The 12645-nt window shown below is 47.4% G+C and overlaps 1 long non-coding RNA gene across 1 annotated transcript in view; it reads right to left on the bottom strand.

Annotated features, from left to right (window-relative positions):
* Window positions 1–3416: 3416 nt before the first annotated feature.
* Window positions 3417–12645, bottom strand: part of LOC138292946 (uncharacterized) — a 158136-nt gene continuing 148907 nt past the window's right edge. Inside the window, exons 2-3 of the long non-coding RNA XR_011202850.1 lie at window positions 7512–7590; window positions 3417–4494 (exon numbers count right to left, since the gene is read on the bottom strand). This is a non-coding gene — a long non-coding RNA (uncharacterized lncRNA). The remainder of the gene's footprint in view (window positions 4495–7511; window positions 7591–12645) is intronic.

Raw genomic sequence — 12645 nt, 5'->3', positions numbered from 1 at the left:
GGCACCCTGTATGTGTAATGGCTAGTGCAAGGATTGTGTGTGATATTGTATGCTGTGTCCAGTGCCATGAACAAAGTGCATGTATACAAAGTCAAACTCCTTATGCTATGCATGTTTAAGGACAGTAAGGGTGAGGTTCACCCCTGGATGTGCATTTGCTTCTGTCTAATGTCAAGGAGGTTCTGATTGCTATTGCTGAGAGCCTACCAATTTGCTGGTATGGGCAAAGAGAAATGACCACAGTGAACATGGCAGAGCTCTGTATACCTGAGAAAAGTTTTTCAGATGCACAGATAGGCAGTTGTCACTCACAGTGCAATCAATGTCTAATGTGTCTGGCTAGCCCACACATGGGGGCTTATCTACATGTCCTGTGGCGTAGGCAGGCACAGCGGGTGGCTTGCAGTGCCACCCTGTGCCACCAGGAAAGGTCAGATATGCTGCATATCTATGAGATACAGTGCATTTCTGTTCTCTTCCCCTGTGTTTGCGCACAAATTGGGGCCTAGTGCCAACACAGACACTCTTCTACCATGGTTCAAGGATGCCTGTGTTGTGGGGATGGTTGTTTTTGTGCAAGAATGGACACCTTCCTCCATAAAAACTATCACAAGAGGCGTCTACGTCTTTCTCTGTGTGCTGCATTCTGCAGCACACATAGAAGTGGGTAAAAAGGGGGACAAAGAAAGACATTTCTCCCCGTTGCCTCACTTTTATGCAAACTCAGAGTTTGAGTAGGAATACGATGCATTCCCAGACTTGGGAAATCTGGGAATGTATCAGATTAGTTAACATTCCATAAGTGCTGCATGGGAACTCCCACAGCAACAACCACTGAATGCTTCTTTCACGCAGTTTCTTGCTTGAAAGGGGGCCCATATTTACAAGGCCATAAAAAGCCATGCTCGGTGGCTTGCCATGGACATGTAAATGTGGCTTGCCACCGTAGCATCTATAAAAATGACACTCCTGTGTTGCCATGTGCGGGTATGACCTAGTAAATGAGGCCCATGGTGTATGAGTCAAAAGACAGTGCTGATTGTAAGGACATATGCCGAAGGTATGGGCTATACACATCTCTGCAGGCTGGCAATGTGATGATCACAAAACATGTTTCTGCTGTGTGTGCCACAGGAACACCACAGTAAATCATGTATTCCCAGGAATGAGATCCGTGTGATACGGGCCCTATGATGACCAGGACAATGGTCAACAATACACACTTGGAATTGCTGTTGATTTGACCACTCATGAGTTGTGATGCCACATACTTTAGGTTGTATGTATCAACATTGCTAACCCCTGTCAGCCTCAGAGAATTGGAAATGTGCGTGAGACTAGAAGGATGTCCATATGAAAGTGTACAACTCCATGCCGGTTCCCAAATCATCTTCAGATGGTGCTGACCCTGATAGTCTGCTGGATGTAATGCAAACAAGTTCATACAATGATTTGCATTTGCTATAGCTGTTCCATGATCCCTGTGCAGATACGATGTAGGGCATGCATACATGCACCCACCGATCAAATGGCTGTGCTGAGTGCTGGTGTGCAGCAAGGTGCCATGAATTGTGGACACATATGTACAGGGAATGGGCTGCATAGTGGGACCCATGCAGTTACTCGGGCGGTATAATAGAAGTCATGGCACAGCTCACTATGTAATGACATGAGTGGATATAGGAGTAGTTCCATGCATCTCTGTGTGATGTGAGTGGACTATCCACCCTCCATACTCACATATGATACCTGGCACATGTAGATTCCATGTAGCAATGTGTCAAGGTATGTGTCCCTGCCATATCAGGTCCATAATGTTATTAGACATGACATCTAACTCACAGTCCTTGCTCAGATGACTGTTGCTAAATGACAATGGATCCAAGGTCAATGGTGTATGCAGAAAGGGCATTGACGAGCAGTGCAACATGATGGATGTGCCATGGTCACAATACAACATGTTATAACTATAGTCAATGACGACATGGCAATTAACATATGTCTTAAGATGAGGCGCTGCTATTGTGTAACAATAGCGTAGGCTTGGTACCTTGACCATAATCGATATGGAGAAGATGGATATTGATCAGATGTATGTTCACTTTGTCCTTCCAGATATTCTTGTCATATGCATCATGTGATGACTGCAGATTATGTATACATGACATTCTTGATGTCCTTTTGCAACATAACACTTTGTTTGACATGTATTCTTACTGTTTACTCAGTGAACATGAGCCCATCCCAGAGACGGCATTTTGACAAATTTAAAGACCGCTACAGCCAAATCCACCAGGTGAAGAAGACCTTTCGCAAGTTTGGCAAGATCTACGAGAGGGAACATGTATCAGGGTCATGGAGTGCCTCCCCCCAGGGGCACCGACAGGTGAACGGGACAGCTCCACCCAACACCGCCAGGGGAAGGATTGGGCCACTGACAGGGGTGGGCCTGCAGGGGCAGGTCCATCATCCTCCACCGCACCACTGACTGCCCCAGCTCCAGCATAGCTCCACCACAGGCCCAGTGGGCTGATTTTGATCAGGACTTGTGCCAGGATGTGGCAGACATAAACCTCAATTTTTCCAGCCTGGAACATAAACAGGTGCAAATGATGGGGATGCTCCATGCAATCAAGACAGCCGTCTACAAGCCCTGAGGAGCTGGCTGGCCCAATTTAGTTTTACCTCCCTTCCAGTTGTATATAGTTTTTTTTATTGTTGGGCTTTTTATATAGTTAGTGTTATGTAAGTTAGTGTAGTGTAGTTTAGTTGTAGGACATAATATTTTTTATTAGGGGTGGGATGTTTAAGATTTTGGGTAGTTTTGGAGGAAGGTAGTGTTTTAGGTGGGTGTAATAAATGAAAAATAATATGAATTTTGTTTTTAGAAAAGCTACAAAAAATAAATATTTGTTTAGGCCTAAATGTTTAATTAGTTTTTGTATAGGTGTAGTTGCTTTTGTCCTTGTCTAAAGATGTGTTTTGAGGGGGCGGGGGTGATGTTTGTCATGTGGTGTAAAGTGTATAGGGTAAGTCAAGATAAGTTAAGTTAGTTGTAGATAGAATAGGATAAGGTAGTGTAGATTAGGTTAGGATAGTTAGGTTAGGTAGTTTAGTTAATTTTATCACTTCTGGTGTGAGTTACATCAGCTGTCACAATGACTGCATGATACCTGTTGCAATACATGCTTTTGAGCAGCAGATACTGTTTGTTTATCAACGTTCCCCAAGCATATTCACTCAGTTTCTGTGGCTTTGTCTTGGACTGCAATCCACATATATCCCTTTGGTAAGTAGTCAGTGTACTTGCCTCACACAATGCACCATTTTCAACTTAGTCCTGACTCAAATACACATACAAAAGACAGGTTTGACCAAGTGAATTCATTTAATTGTATAAAAATGTTTTAGGTAGACAGGACCAGTTCATGGGAGAACAACCCCAATAGGTGTACAGGGCCAGTGGATTTCAAACAGAGTCCATGGGGTTGAACATGTCATGGGACATGTGTTGAAGAGGAGTGCTTTAGTGAGGAGGAGGACCCCATTGCCATTAGGGAAGATTTGCCACAATGACAGTCCACATATGTGAGAGGTCAACAGTGGGAGATTCCAACTGACGACAGTGCCAGGTGTTTTGACACTGGCATGATCTTTGGCACTGAGCAAAGGAGAAAGGGGCCATGTCCCACAGAGAAAAGCTGAAGGGCAGTTTCCTGGTGAAAGATGTTCCTTCCACATCTTCATCCTCTGATGTATGTGGTGCCTCGAGTGACTGGGGTGTTGTAGGTGCTGAGGGAAAGGGAGGCACACACACACATCAGGGGATGAAGATGTGGATGTTGTGTCCACAGCAGCTCTCATCTGTGGGAACACATGATGCAGCATAGCAACAAGGAGGACCTGCATGGTCTGCAAACACTGCAGCAACATCACGGTTAAGGGCACCCAAGGTGGCAATGAGGGAGTCCTGCATCAGCTCTATGGACTGCAAGATATTTTGTATTGCTCCCAGCTTGTTTGCAACATTGCTGGTGGCACTTGGGCTGGGCATTTGCTTGTGCCTCAGCCTCATGTCACCAGCGATGTTAGCCAGGGACTACTGGAGGCCAGGGAGAGTAGAGTCGGTGCCTTGTAGGAAAGACGAGTTGTCCTCATTTGTTCTGAGGCACCTCAGGACTACCTCTAGGATACCTGCCACAGTCTCCATCCCCTCCCGCACCGTATCAGCCAGCTTATTCTGGACTCCTACTGCAGTTTATCGGAATGTAAGTGCTGGGAGTCCAGGGCTGTGGTTGAGCTGGCAAGTAGTGCATGTTGGGTAAATCATCTGGAGACCCCACAGCGCTGTCTGGCCTCACTGAGACCAGAGATGGTGTCTGGATGGCACCCAGGATTTGCTGGAGGGTATCCAGATTAATAGTTTGCAGCTGGTCATCCACTTCACTGGAGAAGTCCAGGACAGGCAGCTGGCAGGAAGTATGTTGTCATCCTCTGCAATGAAATGGAGGTAAGTTAATGGTGATCTCTGCTAAATGTTGACATGAGTGATCAGGTTTAAAAACAAGGTTTCCAAGGGAGTACTTTCAAGGGCTATGTTCAAAGGCCCAGCAGCACACTGCACAACTGGAGTGTCATGGATGTTGATGCTCAAGTGGTATAGTGTGCAGGCACATAATTTACAAGACCACACCACACCAACTTGTGTCGCTTGTTATGGCCCTGTAATTGTGTACCCCTTTCACTCATTACACTGTATAAAATGTGAGGTCCTTGGGTGTTGCTGTGGGTGTTCTCCCTCAACACACATTGAATCCAAAGGAATATGACACATTCCCAGATTTAGATATCCTGAAATGTATCAGATTCTCATCAACCTTAGGGATGGCATTGTAGTTGTACAACAGAGAGATTGGACATTTTGGTCCACAATTTTTCATATTTCAATGTTTGCAGCTTTCAGCAGCACACATAGTAGGTGGAAGCCGACATTCATGATTGTTCAGGTTCAAGAGCATGTCCCTTTCAGCACATGAGCACTCATCCCTGCACCGCAGGCACCCCTACACCATTGTGCAAGCGTGCCTGTGTTGGCACTGAGAATCAGGCAGTACACCATCACAGAGGAAAGTACAGGTATGTGTTGCATTTTAGTAACTACCATGTATCCATGCACTTTCTAAATGATGCCGAGCAGCACAGTGAGCTGGTTTGCAGCACCTCGTTGCATAATCTCCTCATACATGGGGCCCTGAGTTGGACAGTGATGTGTCGTACACATGTTGGTCATGGGTATGATGCACGTTTTTCCTAGATTTGCATTGCCAAAGGATTGTTATCACAGGCACTGTGTGCCAGCTCAGAGGGGATGGGCTTCTGTCCTACTGTGTAATTTGGTTCACTTACATTCCCCCCATGACATCCTGATGTGAATTGTTGATCTGCAGTGTGTCACACATCATATGACTCAGGCCCACACCATTGTATGTGTTCAGACCTACTCAGAGTGCCCAAATTTGAGTCCACTTATACAGGTAAATGGCACACAGTGATCCTCACCAACTCATACATTCATTCTCACATGGCTACAACAGGTCGATCGTGCATGTCCATATCCAGTGGGACTACATGTTGTTTTGTTACAGACAGCAATGGTTTGGGCCTCAGCCCGCATTGTAGTGGTAGAGTGATTGGTGCAAGTCCCTACATTTGAATCCCACATGAGTGGGCCCATTACTCCAGCCTACATTCCTCCACAGGTGCCATGATTTGTGGTGGTTAGGTGTTTATTGGTATCCCTTTGTCAAACCCCTGTATGATCTACTCCAAGTTGTACATATGGCACCATGGGACATTGTTGCATCATTCTCCTTCCTGGCATGTGTCACATGCTCCCATCGATCCACATGAAATGTAGGTCGTAGTCCCCTAATGAGTTTCTCTGCCATCCCTTCCCAGGTGTGCCTCAAGCGTTGCCCAGTCAAACCCAGTAGTGCATGTGTATTTGTGTAGATACCATGCAGTAAACATGTCCATTTCTACCTCACCAGTATGTACAGGCTCACCCTTATGACCAAATGTAGTGTTGCTATGAGGAGTCAGACCCTACCATGAAGAGCAGTAGCAGTGTTCCACCATGCCCACACATAATCATTAGTTTGTACACACATGGTCCAGTGTTGTAAATTATTTACATCACCCACCCTCCAATTGCTAATTTGTGAAGAGTTCCTGTGGTCCCTTCCACGGCACATGACACCTGTGTGCACTCCCCTGCCCACCACGTCGGCTGTATGCAATTTAGTTTCATGCATGGTACAATAGACATGTCTCTTGACATGCCCCTATGTGTGTATGTCTCCCATTGCCACACCTGACCCCCTCAGATGAGTTTTTTGTCCGATGACACAACCATTTCATTCAGAGGATTTCCATCCTAGATCAGTGTACAAAGACCCAAGTGAGACCAAGTAGCTACCTGGTGCACGGATGCCTGCATTGGAGCTAGGCAGCAGTTTGTGTGCCATTGCTAAGGAAAGTGCAGGGATGCCTTGAATTTCAGTGCATACCAAGCATCCCTGCACTTTCTACATGACACAGTGCTGCACAGCAAGCTGGCTGACTCCACTACACTACGTCTTTTCCTTGTACATGATGCACTTAGGGCCTCATTTACATGGCAGGTGGCAAAGGGGAGCCTGCACCACTAGGAAAGGACAGAAATGCACCTTATCTACAAGCTAAGGCACATTTCTTTCCTCTCCCTGTGCTGCTGCACAAATTTCTGCTGAGTGCCAACGCAGGCACCCTTGCACCATGGTGCATAATGCCTGCCTTGTGGGGATGAATGTTCTTGTACAGTAAGGGACACCTTCTTGCACAAGATACAATCACAAGAGGTGTTTTCCTCTTTCTATGTGTGCTTCATTCTGCAGCACACAAAAAAAAGTGGTAAAAACAGGATGACATGAAGATATTTCTCCCCGTTGAATCATTCTTACGCCACCCGGGGGTGGCGTAGGAATGTGACACATTCCCAGAAATGTAAATCTGTGACTGCATGAAATTCCTTCAGGTTCCATGGTTGTTGCATGTGAACACCCCAAGCAACACCACTGGAATGGCCATTTCATGCAGTGTTATGTGTTAAAGCTGTCCATATTTACAAACCCACAAAAAGCAATGTGGCTATCCCTGGCCTTTTACATATGGGCTGGCATACTGCACCTGTAGAGCGTCAATAACAATTGACACTCTAATGGTCATAGAGGATGGTCGATAGGAATAGGGAAAAATCTCTGGCACACATCACAAGAAAACAGCACAGTTTATAGGCTCATAATGAGCAGAAAATCATGCCTTTTGCCTGGTGTGAACCGGCACCATGTGCTGTAGTAAAAGATACATTGACAGAAACTACTCAAAATTTCAGAAATTATATTAAGTAAAACAGGCTTACTATAGAAGCTCTCCCAAACTTAATAATCAGACATGTCCTTTCAAATACATACAATAAAATGATGCCACCGTACAGGTTGTTTTCCTGTGGACTCTTCAGAATCATCCACAGTAACAGGAAAAATCCTTGACCTGTAACAAAAGTAGTTACAGTTAGAATGCAGTTTCCTCTGAAGCTATGAAAGAATTACATTTCATCGCAGCACAGCTTTACCGAATAGATCCCATTTTGACTATTTTATCCCCTAAACTGCAGGGACTTCTCTGCCTCCATCCCAGCAGTTCTGAGCCCTCTTTTGGCCATTTGGGATATTTCATACTTAATACTCCATATTTTTTTTCCACATAAGGTATCCACACCAAATTTGCTTCCTTTTTCCCCCAACTTCCTGGTGATTCTAAAGGTACCCAAGGTTTGTGGATTCTTCTGGAGAGGACCGAGAAAATAGGAAAAATATAGCTAAATTTTGAGTTTTGGTGAAAGGTAGGAAAAAATGGGCTCTGGATAAAAGTGTCTTTTTTTTTTTACTAAACATTGCATCTAGGAACAGTTTGCTGTGGTGAACTTATCATCTTCCCAACTTTCAGGAACATGCAGAGATGAATCATCATTATCATTCATATTATTTTTTCGATTTTAGAAATAAAATCATAAAGGTCATACACAATAAAATACATTAAATACACAATAGCAACAATACAGAGTTTAAAAAGTCACAGTTATTCCTACTTCAATTGTCCAGAAAGAAACGGTGATAGAAAATAACCTACTGTCGGAGTTGATGAAAACTGTAAACATAATAATGCTGGTCTTACTTGATAAAAAATTAGTTGGTAACAAAAGAGGTTGTATACATTTGCGGCACAAATCACTGTACCTAGGGCAAATCATGATTATATCTAACGTGTCAGCGATGGAGGCGTTGTCACACAAACACACAGGCAAATCAGAATCTTTATAGCAATTAGGAATAAAGGGCAGGAGCCATGGGAATAAATTAAGCCTAAAAAGTGTCAGCAGTCTTCGGTGATAACTAGACATATCTAAGGTCAAATACAGCTCCGTGCCACCCACAGTTTTCACCAATGTCAAATGGTGTACTGAGTGCTTGTTCAGGGCAAGTGTCTCATGGTTTGACGCAACCTTATCTCTGACTGCCTGTTTCACCTAAATATGATAACTTTTTAAAATGCTGTCCTGTTAAAAAAAGAGGTGTGGTCTTCATGAGGTTTCCAGGCTTGTTAAAACATAACGTAACGAGGGAATTTGTAATGAGCTATCCAGAGCCAGGCAATCACCAATGATTGATCTATTGAAGTCCAGCCTACTCTTGGTCCAGACAGAAAGCCAGAGGAGCAAGGGGCAAAGGCAAATAAAATCGGAAACATAGCTCATACCCAATTCTTTGTCGGCAACCTCTGGAGGTATACTCTGTGAAATCCTTAGAAGCCCTGGATAGGTGCAATAGACCCATAGCCCCAAATCCCACACCCATAGCTGACTATGGGGACACATATGGCCTTAATATCCAAAACTGTCTTCAGATGGGTGTGCCCTACCCAGTGAGAAAAGTCACCTATGCTATGGATAGCCCTTTTAAAAGATAATGGGGGTCATTCTGACCTCGGCGGTAAAAGGCCCTTACCGCCGGTCAGAAGTCCGCCATTCTACCGCCGCGGCCGCGGTAAACCGCCACGGTCATTCTGACCCACAACGGCGAAACCGCCAAAATCCCGACATCCAAGGAAGGCCGCCTCATCAGCGGGCCGCGGAAAACTGGAGATGACCAAACCTCCACCGTCACGCCAACACAAACACGCCCATGCCATTCTGACCCACGAATCCACGCGGCGGTCTTTCAACCGCGGTATTCCATTGGCGGGACACACCGCCGCGGTCAAAATACACACACAGCTCCAAAACACAGCCACATTGGACAATTTGAAATACACACACCTGACACACATACAAACAACACTCCCACACATCCAACCAACTATAAAACACACACCCACATCACCCACAAACCCCTACGACCGAAGATCATAGACGAAGGAGAGAGAGACACATCACAGAATAGAGAGCTACATCACACAGAGGCACACTACACCATCACACACACCACATAGAAGCACAAAGCACCACACACCAACACACTCTTCACCATATACACCACCCCACACCTCATCCACACCACCCCATGGCACCCCAAAGGCACCCACGCTTTTCGGACCAAGAACTCCGGGTCATGGTGGAGGAGATCATAAGAGTCGAACCCCAGCTCTTCGGCTCACAGGTGCAGCACACCACTATAGCCAGGAAGGCGGAGCTATGGCAGAGGATCGTGGACAGGTTAAACGCGGTGGGACAGCATCCCAGAAATCGAGAGGACATCCGCAAACGTTGGAACGACTTACGGGGAAAGGTGCGCTCGATGGTCTCGCGACACAACATCGCAGTGCAGAAGACTGGCGGGGGACCCCCACCCACTCCACCCGTATTCACAGCATGGGAGCAAGAGGTACTAAACATCCTGCATCCTGATGGCCTCGCTGGAGTACACGGAGGAATGGACTCTGGTAAGTACAATCTCAACTACTTCACCCCCCCCCAGCATGCCAACCCCCACCACCACCACCCCCAACCCCCCATCACACATCCTCCCTGAGAATGTCTCCCCAGCACAACCCACCCAACACCAACCCCTGCATGCCACCACAAACTATGGACACCCATCACCTAAGCATGACCACTGCACATACCCCCCCCCCAACACCCCCACAACACCTCCCCCAAGGGAATGACAGCACTGGGGGACAAGGGCACCCATAAATCGCACACAATAGCACACACAGAAACAATAACCATACTCTCTTACCCCATGCAGGACCCGAACGCCAACACACCGGCCAGGAGGGTCCAGAAACGTCCATCCCCCCCCCCCGGAAGAGGCACCCAGTGATGACAGCAGCTCTGTCGACCTGGAACCTGACGACCAGCCCGGACCATCGGGGACCTCTGGACAGTCGGTTCCCCACGCACAGGCCACAGCAGACCCAACCCCCTATGGGAACAACAGCACAGCTCCCACCCAGCGGGCCCATGGCTCTGTCTCTAGGACAGGTCAATCAGCGGTGTGTCTGCCAATACAGGGCCCCCAGGCTAACCCACCACCCCAACAACAACAGGGACCTGGGGGCAGTGGTAGTGGGCACACCGTCCAGGGGACAGAGTCTGGGGGAAACAGGGCAACTCGGAGGGCTGCTGTGCGACAGGGGGGGGAGGAGAGGCCCAGGGAACAGACTCTCCAAGAGGCCCTCACCACCATCATGGCAGCCTACCACCGCTCACAAGAGACGATGGCGACGGTAGTGGCCAGGTTCCAGGAGATCCAGGCACAGCAGGAGGAACGCTACATGGGGTTCAACAATCATCTCACCAACATCTCTACCGCCATGGGGAGCATAGTCCAGGCCCTCCACCGGATAGAAGACACGTTGCGGGACCATGTGGCACCACACAGGGCCCCTGTCACTAGCCCGGACCAGGAACAGCCTACCACCTCCGCCGGCGCTAGTGGACAGGAGGCCCCACCACAACGACAGGCCACCAGAACCCCACCTCCTGCTGAAGAACAACCACCCCGCAAGAGGAGCCTGAGATCCAAAAAAAAGACAGAGTAGGATGTCAAGACCCCCGCCAGCATGAGATACACCCTGAAGTCATCCCACTGTCCCACATTGCCACCCTGTCCAACCTTGAACTGCCCCTGCTCCATCCTTCCACAGGCATATGGACAATGCACCTGTGAGACTGAGAACTGGACTCTGCCATGGACATTACTCCACCCCCACCCATTACCGTGTGAATATCATGTACCATCATCTAGCACCAAAAATAGATCACGCAATGCACTGAAATCATGCTGGAGTCAGGCTGTATTATTTACAAATGTAAAACACATTACCGATCAATTATGTTCTGTAAACTTTGTGCTGAACACATACCGAGATCAATAAGCATTAGTCCATGGGCTAACCAAGCAGAAGTCACGCAGTGGGTCATACAGCACTGAAAAGGGAAGGGAGAATCAAACATCAGTTTCAAATAACTGGGGGGTCATAGACAAAGTTGAGAAGCACGAGGCATTCAGGAAAATTAAAATGGCGTGTGTGATTCTTACCTGTGTGCTACTGAAAATACTGTTGGATAACTCTGTCCCTGTTGTCTGGGTCGTCCTCTGAGTCTTCCTCCTCTTCACTCTCCACAGGCTCCACAGCTGCTTCAACACCACCATCTGGACCATCCTCCTGCAGGAAAGGCACCTGACGTCGCAATGCCAGACTGTGAAGCATACAGCAGGCCACGATGATCTGGCACACCTTCTTTGGTGAGTACATCAGGGATCCCCCTGTCATATGCAGACACCTAAACCTGGCCTTCAGAACCCCAAAGGTCCTTTCTATGATCCTCCTAGTTCGCCCATGGGCCTCATTGTACCGTTCCTCAGCCCTGGTCCGGGGATTCCTCACTGGGGTCAATAGCCAAGGCAGGTTGGGGTAACCAGAGTCACCTATTAGCCACACACGTTGTCTCTGTAGCTGTTCCATCACATAAGGGATGCTGCTATTACGCATCACATACGCGTCATGCACTGAACCAGGGAACATTGCATTCACATGGGAGATGTACTGGTCAGCCAAACAGACCACCTGGACGTTCATAGAATGGTAACTCTTCCTCTTTCTGTACACCTGCTCATCGTCTTTTGGGGGGACTAAGGCTACATGGGTCCCATCAATGGCACCAATTATGTTGGGAATATGTCCAAGGGCATAGAAATCACCCTTCACAGTGGGCAAATCAACCTCCTCAGGGAAAATAATGTAACTCCGCATGTGTTTCGTCAGGGCAGACAACACTCTAGACAAAACCTTAGAAAACATTGGCTGAGACATTCCAGATGACATGGCCACTGTTGTCTGGAATGAGCCACTTGCAAGAAAATGGAGGACTGACAGCACCTGCACCAGAGGGGGAATTCCTGTGGGTTGGCGGATGGGGGACATCAGGGCTGGCTCCAGCTGGGCACACAGTTCATGGATAGTGGCACGGTCAAGTCGGTATCGTAGTATGATGTGGCGTTCTTCCATTGTCGACAGGTCCACCAGCGGTCGGTACACGCG

Source organism: Pleurodeles waltl, chromosome 4_2 (assembly GCF_031143425.1).
Source record: "Pleurodeles waltl isolate 20211129_DDA chromosome 4_2, aPleWal1.hap1.20221129, whole genome shotgun sequence".
NCBI lineage: Eukaryota > Metazoa > Chordata > Amphibia > Caudata > Salamandridae > Pleurodeles > Pleurodeles waltl.
Note: the sequence above shows the minus strand (reverse complement) of the source record. Positions and strands in the feature narration are given on the sequence as shown.